Genomic DNA, 12,564 nt, shown 5'->3' on the forward strand with positions numbered 1-12,564 from the left:
ATGGATGAAGAGGTGGTTATTTTCATCTCCCGATGGGCTGGGAGCGCTATGACAACAAGAAACTGCGACAATAACAGGAAAACATTTGGCATTGCTATTAATAATGTATCAAAATCCTCAGAGGGAACTGAGAAAAAACAAGGCATTTAAGTCGATTAGTCACTAAAGTATTCTCTAAAAAAGCTCCTCCGTACATGCACAAAATGGTATGCCCTACAGAGTGGTTATGTTGTTAGTCATATGATTTGTCTTTCTTTTCTGGGAAAGGTTGCCGAGAAATGCATACAGTAAAATGAGTCAGGGGCATGGCTTAACCCAAATGGAGGGCATATCCACGGAAAGCGGCCATGTCTTCATGACTAAACTAAAATTGAAACCAGACATATACAGTGAAGTGGTTGCGGTCCCTCATTTCAAGTGAGATACACAAGAAGAAGAAAATATTGGAAAAATCATATTTCTTGTGAAGCGTATGTGCTTTATTAAAGGAAGCCAGTGGCTGCATGGTGTTCTGACTCCTGTCTCGGAGGGCTGTGTGAATTCCCGTGAAGTGAGATCACATGGGCACATGGCTGGTACTCCTAACCCAGACAACAGGAAGTGAAAGTGCTCCTGCTGCCACAACACAGCCTCTGGTGCCCTCCAACCCCCAGTTAAAGGGGAAGTGATGCGTTGTAACCTGGGATAGTAAGCTAGTGAAAGGAAACCTGGCTATTATTATATGTGAAGAAGTTGTCTGTGGAGGAGATCACTTTTATCCATCACTTTTATACATGATTTGCTGTTTTTTTTGTAATATTTAGTACACATCTCTCAACTTTCATCCCACAAATCTTTCTGTTTTCTGTTAATTTATCTATACTCAAATAAATGCAGAATACTGAGCAATAGAATGGATACCGTTGTAGACACATTGCACTCTGCTCTCCTCAGTTCATCCACTTTGAAAAGGTGTAATGGCTAAAGATGGTCGGGAAAAAACATAAAAATAGTAGCAGTAATCATGTGCAAGAGTGATCGCTTACAGTCCTCATTTTGGTTTAGTGTGTGTGTAACCAGACAGCACATGCTTACTTATTTTCTCTCTTAAACTTCAAGTTTAAGAAAGAAAAGTGTACAATTACACAATTAGATGAGTAAGGTCAGGATATCGTCACACCGAAACACTCCTTCCTCCAGTTCCCCTCATGCTTAGGTTGGACTACGGGAGTTGGACTGATAGGCTAGCAACCTCACAGGACATGATTGGACTGATCTAAACCAATTGTAGCGCTTCCCATGACAAGAGAGATAAACGCTTTGATAGAGTCAGCCAAACATTAAGGCACCAATTAGGGAAATGTTTTGGGCCTATTTCTACCTAGAACATCCCAAATATTTATGCACCGACTTACCAATTCTTTATTTACAAAGTTCATATTGAATTCACATCACAGGAGGTTGGCGGCACCTTCATTGGGGAGGACGGGCTTGTGGTAACGGCTGGAGCAGGACGAGTGGAATGGTATCAAATACATCAAACACATGGTTTCCATTTGTTTAATGTCATTCTATTTGCTCAGTTCCAGTCATTCTTTTGAGCCGTCCTCCCCTCAGCAGCCTCCACTGATTCACATTATATTCATATGATTATTGTTCTGTTTTGTAAATAGTATTGTCATAATTGCAGGTGTATAGTCTGGTACACAAGATGTATCATGTACAGTGGGGCAAAAAAGTATTTAGTCAGCCACCAATTGTGCAAGTTCTCCCACTTAAAAAGATGAGAGAGGCCTGTAATTTTCATCATAGGTCTTCTTCTTTAAGAGGCTCCTCTGTCCTCCACTCGTTACCTGTAAAGCCTCTTAAAGAAGAAGTTACAGGTCTGTGAGAGCCAGAAATCTTGCTTTTAGGTGACCAAATACTTATTTTCCACCATAATTTGCAAATAAATTCATTAAAAATCCTACAATGTGATTTTCTGGAATTTCTTTTCTCATTTTGTCTGTCATAGTTGAAGTGTACCTATGATGAAAATTACAGGCCTCTCTCATCTTTTCAAGTGGGAGAACTTGCACAATTGGTGACTGACTAAATACTTTTTGCCCCACTGTATGTTACTGCCAAGGTCAACATTAATGTTTGCCAAAAAACTCATAATGAATATAAATGTTAGCAAAGGGGAAATAACCTTGTGAAAGCCATCTTCAACAGACAATAGTTAGGATAAGATGTTTTCAGTGTGTTGTCTTGTGTGTGTCGTTTCTTTCATTTCACATCTTGCATTCTAAACATGATAGATTTTTTACAAAGAATCGCCTTACCATGAGGCTAAAGTGGGCCGTCTCCTAGTACGTGACTAAATCATTCAAGTGCTCTCGTGTACGGAGGCACACCGCACTGTACAATCAACCTCTTTATTTCATGATCCTTCACTTTGGAAAATATAAAACCTTGTCAATGTAAACACTAGTTAAGTCATAGAGCAAGACCTGCATTCTTCCACTGAAGACATCCAGTCTGGATCCAGCAGTAATGGGATCTTGATTGTGACTTTAGAGTTAGTTACATTAGGGAGTGTTTTAAAAAATATATATTTTATTTTTATTTTTATGAACCGAGCCTCTGAAGTGTTTTGGAAAAAGGACCCACTGTGGGTTAATTGGTTTGATTTTATTTTCCCTTTGCGGGTGACATCAAGGGCAGCGAAGAAAAGAGAGCTCCTAAGAGGATTGAGAGAGACAGCGGCAGATGATAAAGTGTGAAAAATAAAATAAAAAGGGATAGGCATTTTTTTGCAATAAAGAACCAGTGATAAAAAATGAAAGCTTCACACTGAGATAGTTGCCCTAAATGAATTACCTGGAGATTGCATGTTGCGTTGCATTTGCAGGGGTATTCAATTTTAATTAGTATTTTGGAGACATCTTTTATCAGACTGTCACTAACCTCCTCTCTTTCAGCTGAGATTTGTTCTCACTCTCTCTCCCCCTCGCTCTTTCTTTCACTCTCTTCCTCTGTCTCTCTCTCTGCCTCTCTCTTCCTCTGTCTCTCTCTCTGCCTCTCTCTCCCTCCATCTCTTGCTTTCGCTCTCTCCCCCCATCCTTGTGCCTCTCTCTCTCCCCCATCCTTGTGCTTCTCTCTCTCCCCCCATCCTTGTCCTTCTCTCTCTCCCCCCATCCTTGTGCTTCTCTCTCTCCCCCCATCCTTGTGCTTCTCTCTCTCTCTCTCTCGTGCACACAAACACTCAAGAATTTGCATTCGATAGAAATGTACAACAATTTTAATATCAAGGTTCTCAATAAGCCATGAATTGGGGGAAAGAAATAAAAGTCTAATTTCAGTTTGGAGAAAATCATTATTTCCACAATTAATTGCATCTTCCGTGGGGCAAAGGTGATAATGAATTTTGCTCAAGGAGACACACAGACACACAAAGAGGCACACCAATAGACATACACACATAAAAGTTCAATAGTCTTCCTGCCTTCAGTCCTAAAATCATTTAATTCTAACATGGAACTTGGGAAACTTCCTCCAGGAAAATACATCATTTCCATTATCCTGCCTCTTCCATTTTGTATATAAAAATCAACTAATTTGTTATATCTGTTAAATGAGTGTCACTTTGATATTCCTAAGAATCTAAAGAAAACAATACATTTTTTAAGACCCCTAAATATTTATTTAAAAACAATCTAATAGCATCTTATGGTCAGATCAAAATGATGTACACAGAACTACACAACATGTTAACCATTCCAAAATAGACTATAGATGCATAAAACCATTTGTATTTGATACACGTTGCACCCCCCCCCCCCCCCCCTTTTTTTTCTCCCTGCTGAGTGTTGTGAGGTTATACCCTGTCTCCCTCTCTTCATTCCTGGCCCACTTCCATTGTTAGTCACCTTGTTTATTGGCTGGAGCAGCCGTGGCGTACTGGACATCATCTGAAACCACAAACGACAAGATGCAATAAGCTGGAGAACAGCAGCAATCTGAGGAAAGTTCTCCCTTCACTAGAGCTCCCTAACTCTCTGTCTTCTTATCCTGAGCAGAAAATAAAAAAATCAATAGCAGCTCACCGGGCTTGATAAAAGCACTGGACAGGGAGAGTGGCTGCGCTGGATATAGTAAATTAAAGTGATCAAAATTTTCCAGTCGACTCAGCCCGCAGCCTACATAAACTAACAACCCTGTCTCCACAGCTGCCTGTCACCCAACCTCTCCCCACTATCTTTTCTCTCTCCCCCCTCACCTTTATTTCTGTATTTTCTTACTTTCACTATCCTTTTTTTCTCTCTCTCTCTTTCCTTCCACCCCTTACTGTATTTCAATTTTAGCAGTGTCTTAGCCTTTTGGCTCCTGAGTATTCATGGTGGCAGGTGTCTTTACACACGTATACACGCATGCACACACATACACAGGCACACACACAGATCCACAAACGCACACGCGCATACACACACACACCACAAACAGGTATTAGTTTCATGAGAGTGCTGGTTGGATGCGATTTCCCTTTAAGAGCTGTGGGTTTGGAAGTGAGGTGTTACCTGGTCCCTTCCATGAATGTATTTGATTTCTTTGACCTACAGTAGCCTGACATGGACAGTGTCCAAAGCCAGTGCCATGTTCTCAGAGAGGAGCTAGGCTTGGATCATATGATAGTATTTGACCTTCACAAAACAACAGATTTACCATAGTGTTTGGGAAAAGATGACACACCCACTGTAAAAGCACTTATCTGAAAAACTTAGTAGTAAATAATAATATATTTTTGAAAGCACAACACTTACAAAGAACATGTACCATAATAGTTCACATGAATAGATTTTGTAGAAAAAAAGTTGCCATTTCCTGAAGATTTCAATGATTTATAGTCCCAAATTGTTTCAGCAACCATGGCTACATTCCCCTCCAATATGGACGTGAAAGCAAAAGTCTAACATTCCTAGCAAATCCTTTTTTGTACAGGTGACTGACTAAGTAAATGTTACGTATGTACAAACATATGTAAAATCCTCAGACAGAGGCATGACCCTAACCCTGACCCATATACGGTATCAGTCAAACGTTTGACCACACCTACTCATTTTAAGGTTTTTCTTTATTTGTATTATTTTCTACATTGTAGAATAATAATGAAGACATCAAACTATGAAATAACACATATGGAATCATGTAGTAACCCAAAAGGTTTTAATCAAATCAAAATATATTTTATACTTGAGATTCTTCAAAGTAGCCACCCTTTGCCTTGATGACAGCTTTGCACACTCTTGGCATTCTCTCAACCAGTTTCATGAGGAATGCTTTTCCAACAGTCTTGAAGGAGTTCCCACATATGCTGAGCACTTGTTGGCTGTTGTTCTTTCACTCTGCAGTCCAACTCATCCCAAACCATCTCAATTGAGTTGAGGTCGGCTGATTGTGGAGGCCAGGTCATCTGATGCAGCACTCCATCACTCTCCTTCCTGGTCAAATAGCCCTTACATAGCCTGGAGGTGTGTTGGGTCATTGTCCTGTTGAAAAACAAATGATAGTCCCACTAAGCGCAACCGAGATGGGATGGCGTATCGCTGCAGAATGCTGTGGAAGCCATGCTGGTTAGGTGTGCCTTGAATTCAAAATTACCATAACACCTCCTCCTCCATGCTTCACAGTGGGAACCCCACATGCAGAGATCATCCGTTCCCCTACTCTGCATCTCACAAAGACACGGCTGTTGGAACCAAAAATCTTTGGACTCATCAGACCAAAGGACAGATTTCCACCGGTCTAATGTCCATTGCTCGTGTTTCTTGGCCCAAGTCAGTCTCTTCTTATTATTGGTGTCCTTTAGTAGTGGCTTCTTTGCAGCATTTTTTTTGAATTGCACCGTGGGATATGGTTGTCTCTTAACCAATTGTGCTATTGTGTGTGTTTTTTGGGGGTTATTTGTAACTGATTTTGTACATAATGTTTCTGCCTCTGTCTCTTATGACTGAAAAGAGCTTCTGGATATCAAGACAGTGATTACCCACCTCGTACTGGAAGAAGATGTTTTCTTTAATGAGTCGGACACAAAGGATTTACTTCAGACACCCGACAAGGCCAACATCCCAGTCATTCGTAGGAGAAAGAGACAGAGATATCGGGGACGGAGGTCGGGATGTCTTGTAAGGATCCGACGGCGAATGGTTAATCTGCCTCTACCATCAGTACTATTAGCCAACGTACAATCATAGGATAACAAAATAGACGAGCTACGATCACGAATATCCTACCAACAGGACATTAAAAACTGTAATATCTTATATTTCACCGAGTCGTGGCTGAACGACGACATGGATAAAATATAGCTGGTTGGTTTTATGCTGCATCGGCAAGATAGAACAGCTGCCTCCGATAAGACAAGAGGTGGCGGTCTATGTATATTTGTAAACAACAGCTGGTGCACGAAATTTAATATTAAGGAAGTCTCAAGGTTTTGCTCACCTGAGGTAGAGTATCTCATGATAAGATGTAGACCACAATATTAACCAAGGGAATTTTAATCTATATTTTTCGTAGATGTCTTTTACCACCACAAATCGATGCTGGCACGAAGTCCGCACTCAATGAGCTGTATAAGGCTATAAGCAAACAGGAAAACGCTCATCCAGAGGTGGCACTTCTACTGGCCATTGACTTTAATGTAGGGAAACTTAAATCCGTTTTATGCTAAGCTACAGGATTGTTTTGCTAGCAGAGACTGGAATATGTTCCAGGATTCTTCTAAAGTCATTGAGGAGTACACCACATCAGTCACTGGCTTCATCAATAAGTGCATCGGTGATGTCGTCCCCACGGTGACCGTACGTACATACCCCAACCAGAAGCCATGGATTACAGGCAACATCCGCACTGAGCTAAAGGGTAGAGCTGCCGCTTTCAAGGAGCGGGACTCTAACCCGGACGCTGAAAAGAAATCCCGCTCTGCCCTCAGATGAACCATCAAACAGGCTAAGTGTCAATATAGTACTAAGATTGAATCGTACTACACCGGCTCCGAGGCTCGTTGGATGTGGCAGGGCTTGAGAACTATCACAGACTACAAAAGGGAAGTACAGCCGCGAGCTGCCCAGCGACTCGAGCCTACCAGACGAGCTAAATTACTTCTATGATCGCTTCGAGGCAAGCAACACCGAAGCATGTATGAGAGCATCAGCTGTTCCAGATGACTGTGTGATCACGCTCTCTTTAGCTGATGTGAGCAAGACCTTTAAACAGGTCGAAATTCACAAGTCCGCGGGGCCAGAATGATTACCAGTATGTGTACTCTGAGCATGCGCTGACCAACTGGCAATGTGTCTTCACTGACATTTTCAACCTCTCCCTGTCTGAGTCTGTAATACCAAAATGTTTCAAGCAGACCACCATAGTCCCTGTGCCCAAGAACACTAAGGTAACCTGCCTAAATGACTACCGACCTGTAGCACTCACGTCTGTAGCCGCCAAGCGCTTTGAAAGGCTGGTCATGACTCATATCAACACCATTATCCCAGAAACCCAATTTGCATACTGGCCCAACAGATCCACAGATGATGCGATCTCTATTGCACTCCACACTGCTCTTTCCCACCTGGACAAAAGGAAAGCCTACAGTTAAAGTCGGAAGTTTACATACACTTAGGTTGGAGTCATTAAAACTCGTTTTTCAACCACTCCACAAATGTCTTGTTAATAAACTATACTTTTTGCAAGTCGGTTAGGACATCTACTTTGTGCATGACGCAAGTTATTTTTCCAACAATTGTTTACAGACAGAATATTTCACTTATAATTTACTGTATCACATTTCCGGTGAGTGAGAAGTTTACATATACTAAGTTGACTGTGCCTTTAAACAGCTTGGAAAATTCCAGAAAATGTTGTCATGGCTTTAGAACCTTCTGATAGGCTAATTGACATAATTTGAGTCATTTGGAGGTGTACCTGTGGATGTATTTCAAGGCCTACCTTCAACCTCAGTGCCTCTTTGCTTGACATCATGGGATAATCAAACACCATGGTATAAACACCATGGGACCACGCAGTCGTCATACCACTCAGGAAGGAGATGCGTTCTGTCTCCTGGAGATGAACGTACTTTGGTGCGAAATGTGCAAATCAATCCCAGAACAACAGCAAAGGACCTTGTGAATATGCTGGAGGAAACAGGTGCAAAAGTATCTATATCCACAGTAAAACGAGTCTTATATCGACATAACCTGAAAGGCCGCTCAGCAAGGAAGAAGCCACTGCTCCAAAACCGCCATAAAAAAGCCAGACTACGGTTTACAACTGCACATGGGGACAAAGATCGTACATTTTGGAGAAATGTCCTCTGGTCTGATGAAACAAAAATAGAACTGTTTGGCCATAATGACCATCATTATGTTTGGAGGAAAAAGAGGGAGGCTTGCAAGCCGAAGAACACCATCCCAACCATGAAGCACAGGGGTGGCAGCATCATGTTGTGGAGGTGCTTTGCTGCAGGAGGGACTGGTGCACTTCATAAAATAGATGGCAACATGAGGCAGGAAAATGATGTGGATATATTGAAGCAACATCTCAAGACATCAGTCAGGAAGTTAAAGCTTGGTTGCAAATAGGTCTTCCAAATGGACAATGACCAAAAGCATACTTCCAAAATTCTGGCAAAATGGCTTGAGGACAACAAAGTCAAAGTCAACATATTGGAGTGGCCATCACAAAGCCCTGACCTCAATCCTATAGAACATTTGTTGGCAGAACTGAAAAAGCATATGCGAGCAAGAAGGCCTCAGTTACACCAGCTCTGTCAGGAGGAATGGGCCAAAATTCACCCAACTTATTGTGGGAAGCTTGTGGAAGGCTACCCGAAAAGTTTAACCCAAGTTAAACAATTTAAAGGCAACGCTACCAAATACTAATTGAGTGTATGTAAACTTCTGACCCACTGGGAATGTGATGAAAGAAATAAAAGCTGAAATAAATCATTCTCTCTACCATTATTCTGACATTTCTCATTCTTAAAATAAAGTGGTTATCCTAACTGACCTAAGACGGGGAATTTTTACGTCGATTAAATGTCAGGAATTGTGAAAAACTGAGATTAAATGTAATTTGGCTAAGATGTATGTAAACTTCCAACTTCAACTGTAGCTTGTTTCTGGTCACAGGTTAAGAATGGTAAAAAAATTACAACATGTACCTAAAATTAGCATTACAATTAGCAGTGTTTGGCGATCTGGAAAGCCATAGCCAGTCAATAAATAATATAATACTCGTAGGAATGGTTTTCATCTTTAGCTCACAATCTGTGGATAATATATGATTCGAAAAATTAAAACATGTTGTAAAACGTCACAGCACAATTGAAAAATATATGGCACATGGAAACCAAACAAGGGTGGTCTATGGTTATAGGTGGGATGGGCTGAGAGTGGCTGAGGGTTGGGATTAAAGAGTTTGTTTGGTAATGTATTGTTGTTAAATATAAAAGTACCATGTATGTAAAATGTACAGTAACTTTCAAAAGTATTCATCCCCCTTGGCATTTTTCCTATTTCGTTGCATTACAACCTATAATTTAAATACATTTTTATTTGGATTTCATGTAATGGACATACAGAAAATAGTCCAAATTGGTGAAGAGAAATGAAAAAAATTACTTGTTTCAAAATATTCAAAAAAATGTAAAACGGAAAAGTGGTGCATGCATTTGTATTCCCCACCTTTGCTATGAAGCCCCTAAATAAGATGTTCTGCAACCAATTACCTTCAGAAGTCACATAATTAGTTAAAGAAAGTCCACCTGTGTGCAATCTAAGTGTCACATGATCTGTCACATGATCTCAGTATATATACACCTGTTCTGAAAAGCCCCAGAGCCTGCAACACTACTAAGCAAGGGGCACCACCAAGCAAGCGACACCATGAAGACCAAGGAGCTCTCCAAACAGGTCAGGGACAAAGTTGTGGAGATGTACAGATCAGGGTTGGGTTATAAAACAAGATCAGAAACTTTGAACATCACACGGAGCACCATTAAATCCATTATTTAAAAAATGAAAGAATGTGGCACCACAACAGACCTGCCAAGAGAGGGCCGCCCACCAAAACTCACAGACCAGGCAAAGAGGGCATTAATCAGAGAGGCAACAAAGAGACCAAAGATAACCTGGAAGGACCTGCAAAGCTCCACAGAGGACCACTTTAAGCCGTACACTCCACAGAGCTGGGTTTACAGAAGTGGCCAGAAAAAAAGCCATTGCTTAAAGAAAAAAAATAAGCAAACACATTTGGTGTTTGCCAAAAGGCATGTTGAAGACTCCCCAAACATATGGAAAAAGGTACTCTGGTTAGATGAGACTAAAATGTAGCTTTTTGGCCATCAAGAAAAACTCTATGTCTGGTGCAAACTCAACACCTCTCATCACCCCGAGAATACCATCCCCACAGTGAAGCATGTTAGTGGCAGCATCATGTTGTGGGTATGTTTTTCATCGGCAGGGACTGGGAAACTGGTCAGAATTGAAGGAATGACGGATGGCGCTAAATACAGGGAAATTCTTGAGGGAAACCTGTTTCAGTCTTCAAAAGATTTGAGACTGGGACGGAGTTTCACCTTCCAGCAGGACAATGACCCTAAGCATACTGCTAAAGCAACACTCTAGTGGTTTAAGGGGAAACATTTAAATGTCTTGGACGGTCCTAGTCAAAGCACAGACTTCAATCCAATTGAAAATCTGTGGTACGACTTAAAGATTGCTGTACACGAGTGGAACCCATCCAACTTGAAGGAGCTGGAGCAGTTTTGCCTTGAAGAATTGGCAAAAATCCCAGTGGCTAGATGTGCCAAGCTTATAGACATACTCAAAGAGACTTGCAGCTGTAATTGCTGCAAAAGGTGGCTCTACAAAGTATTGACTTTGGGGGGGTGAATAGTTATGCACACTCAAGTTTTCAGTTGTTTTGTCTTATTTCTTGTCTGTTTCACAACAACAAAATATTTTGCATCTTCAAAGTGTTGTGTAAATCAAATGATACAAACCCCACCCAAAAAATCGGTTTCAATTCCAGGTTGTAAGGCAACAAAATTGGAAAAATGCAAAGGGGGATGAATACTTTCGCAAGCCACTGTATATGTAAAATGTATAGGTAAAATGTGTGTAGCAAAAAATCTGTAAAAAAAAAACGAAGATATTTGTCCTTCAAAGAGGGGTGGTGGAGGGGTTAAATAAATAAAAAATATATTTTATAGGGCTTGTTAGTAAGCATTTCACTGTAAGGTCAACCTACACCTTTTGTATTCGGCGCATGTGACGAATACAATTTGATTTGACTTGATTTGACAATGAAGGCATGATTCACGCAGTCTCCTCTGTGAAGCATTATTTGGGCTGCAATTTTTGAGGATGGTAACTCTAATGAACTTATCCTCTGCAGTAGAGATAACTCTGGGTCTTCCTTTCCTGTGGCGGTCCTCATGAGAGCCAGTTTCATCATAGCGCTTGATCGTTTTTGTGACTACACTTGAAGAAACTTTCAAAGTTCTTAACATTTTCCAGATTGACTGACCTTCATGTCTTAAAGTAATGATGGACTGTTGTTCTCTTTGCTTATTTGAGCTGTTCTTGCCATAATATTGACTTGGTCTTTTACCAAATAGGGCTATCTTCTGTATACCATCCCTACCTTGTCACAACACAACTGACTGGCTCAAACGCATTAAGAAGGAAAGAAATTCCACCAATTAACAGGCCCACCTGCTAATTGAAATGCATTCCAGGTGACTACCTCATGAAGCTGGTTGAGAGAATGCCAATAGTGTGCAAAGCTGTCATTAAGGCAAATGTTGGCTACTTTGAAGGAACTATATTTTGATTTGTTTAACAATTTATTGGTTACTACATGATTCCATGTGTTATTTCATAGTTTTGATGTCTTCACTATTCTTCTACAATGTAGAAATAGTTTTAAAAAATGGAATGGAACAAGTAGGTGTGTCCAAAATTTTGACTGGTACTGTATATTGCCAGCTTTGGACAAATGGTGGCCTTCAGTAGCTCTTAAAGTGCATTTGGAAAGTATTCAGATTCCTTCACTTTTTCCACATTTTGTTACGTTACAGTCTTCTAAAATTGATTCAATTGATTGTTTTTTTGCATAACTGAATAGTGCGCTGGGCTTTCATGAGTTGTCTTACAAAATGCAATGAATCAATTACAGTAATGCAGTAGACAGCTGACTCATAAGGCTAAGGAGGCCAACCCCTTGCAGCGACCCTTGGCATTCTGTCCTGAGAATAGTGAGTAGGGATTAATAGGGATTGACCAATCAGCTCTAGTCTCTAGGTGAGCGAGCTTTACAAGAAAACACAGTTGATGTGCTCCTTCTTTGTCTCTAAACACCAACAACCCATATTATTCCAAGTAGTTTTTAGTAGTAGGCGCATCATGTGTGGCACCATGTTCAAGCTATACGATTCCACATAACATGTTGTGTACTTTTGATCGTCTTCATCTATGTTTTGATGATTGTGAGCTGTGATGTGGAGGCATGCTTGTAGATGACCCTTTACTGCCCCTACTT

The 12,564-nt window shown here is 40.7% G+C and overlaps 1 long non-coding RNA gene across 1 annotated transcript in view; it reads right to left on the minus strand.

The window, feature by feature from the left end:
• Positions 1-3,244: 3,244 nt before the first annotated feature.
• LOC139564479 (uncharacterized) overlaps positions 3,245-12,564 on the minus strand; it is a 30,241-nt gene continuing 20,921 nt past the window's right edge. Inside the window, exon 3 of the long non-coding RNA XR_011672757.1 lies at positions 3,245-3,932. This is a non-coding gene — a long non-coding RNA (uncharacterized lncRNA). The remainder of the gene's footprint in view (positions 3,933-12,564) is intronic.

Source organism: Salvelinus alpinus, chromosome 35 (assembly GCF_045679555.1).
Source record: "Salvelinus alpinus chromosome 35, SLU_Salpinus.1, whole genome shotgun sequence".
NCBI lineage: Eukaryota > Metazoa > Chordata > Actinopteri > Salmoniformes > Salmonidae > Salvelinus > Salvelinus alpinus.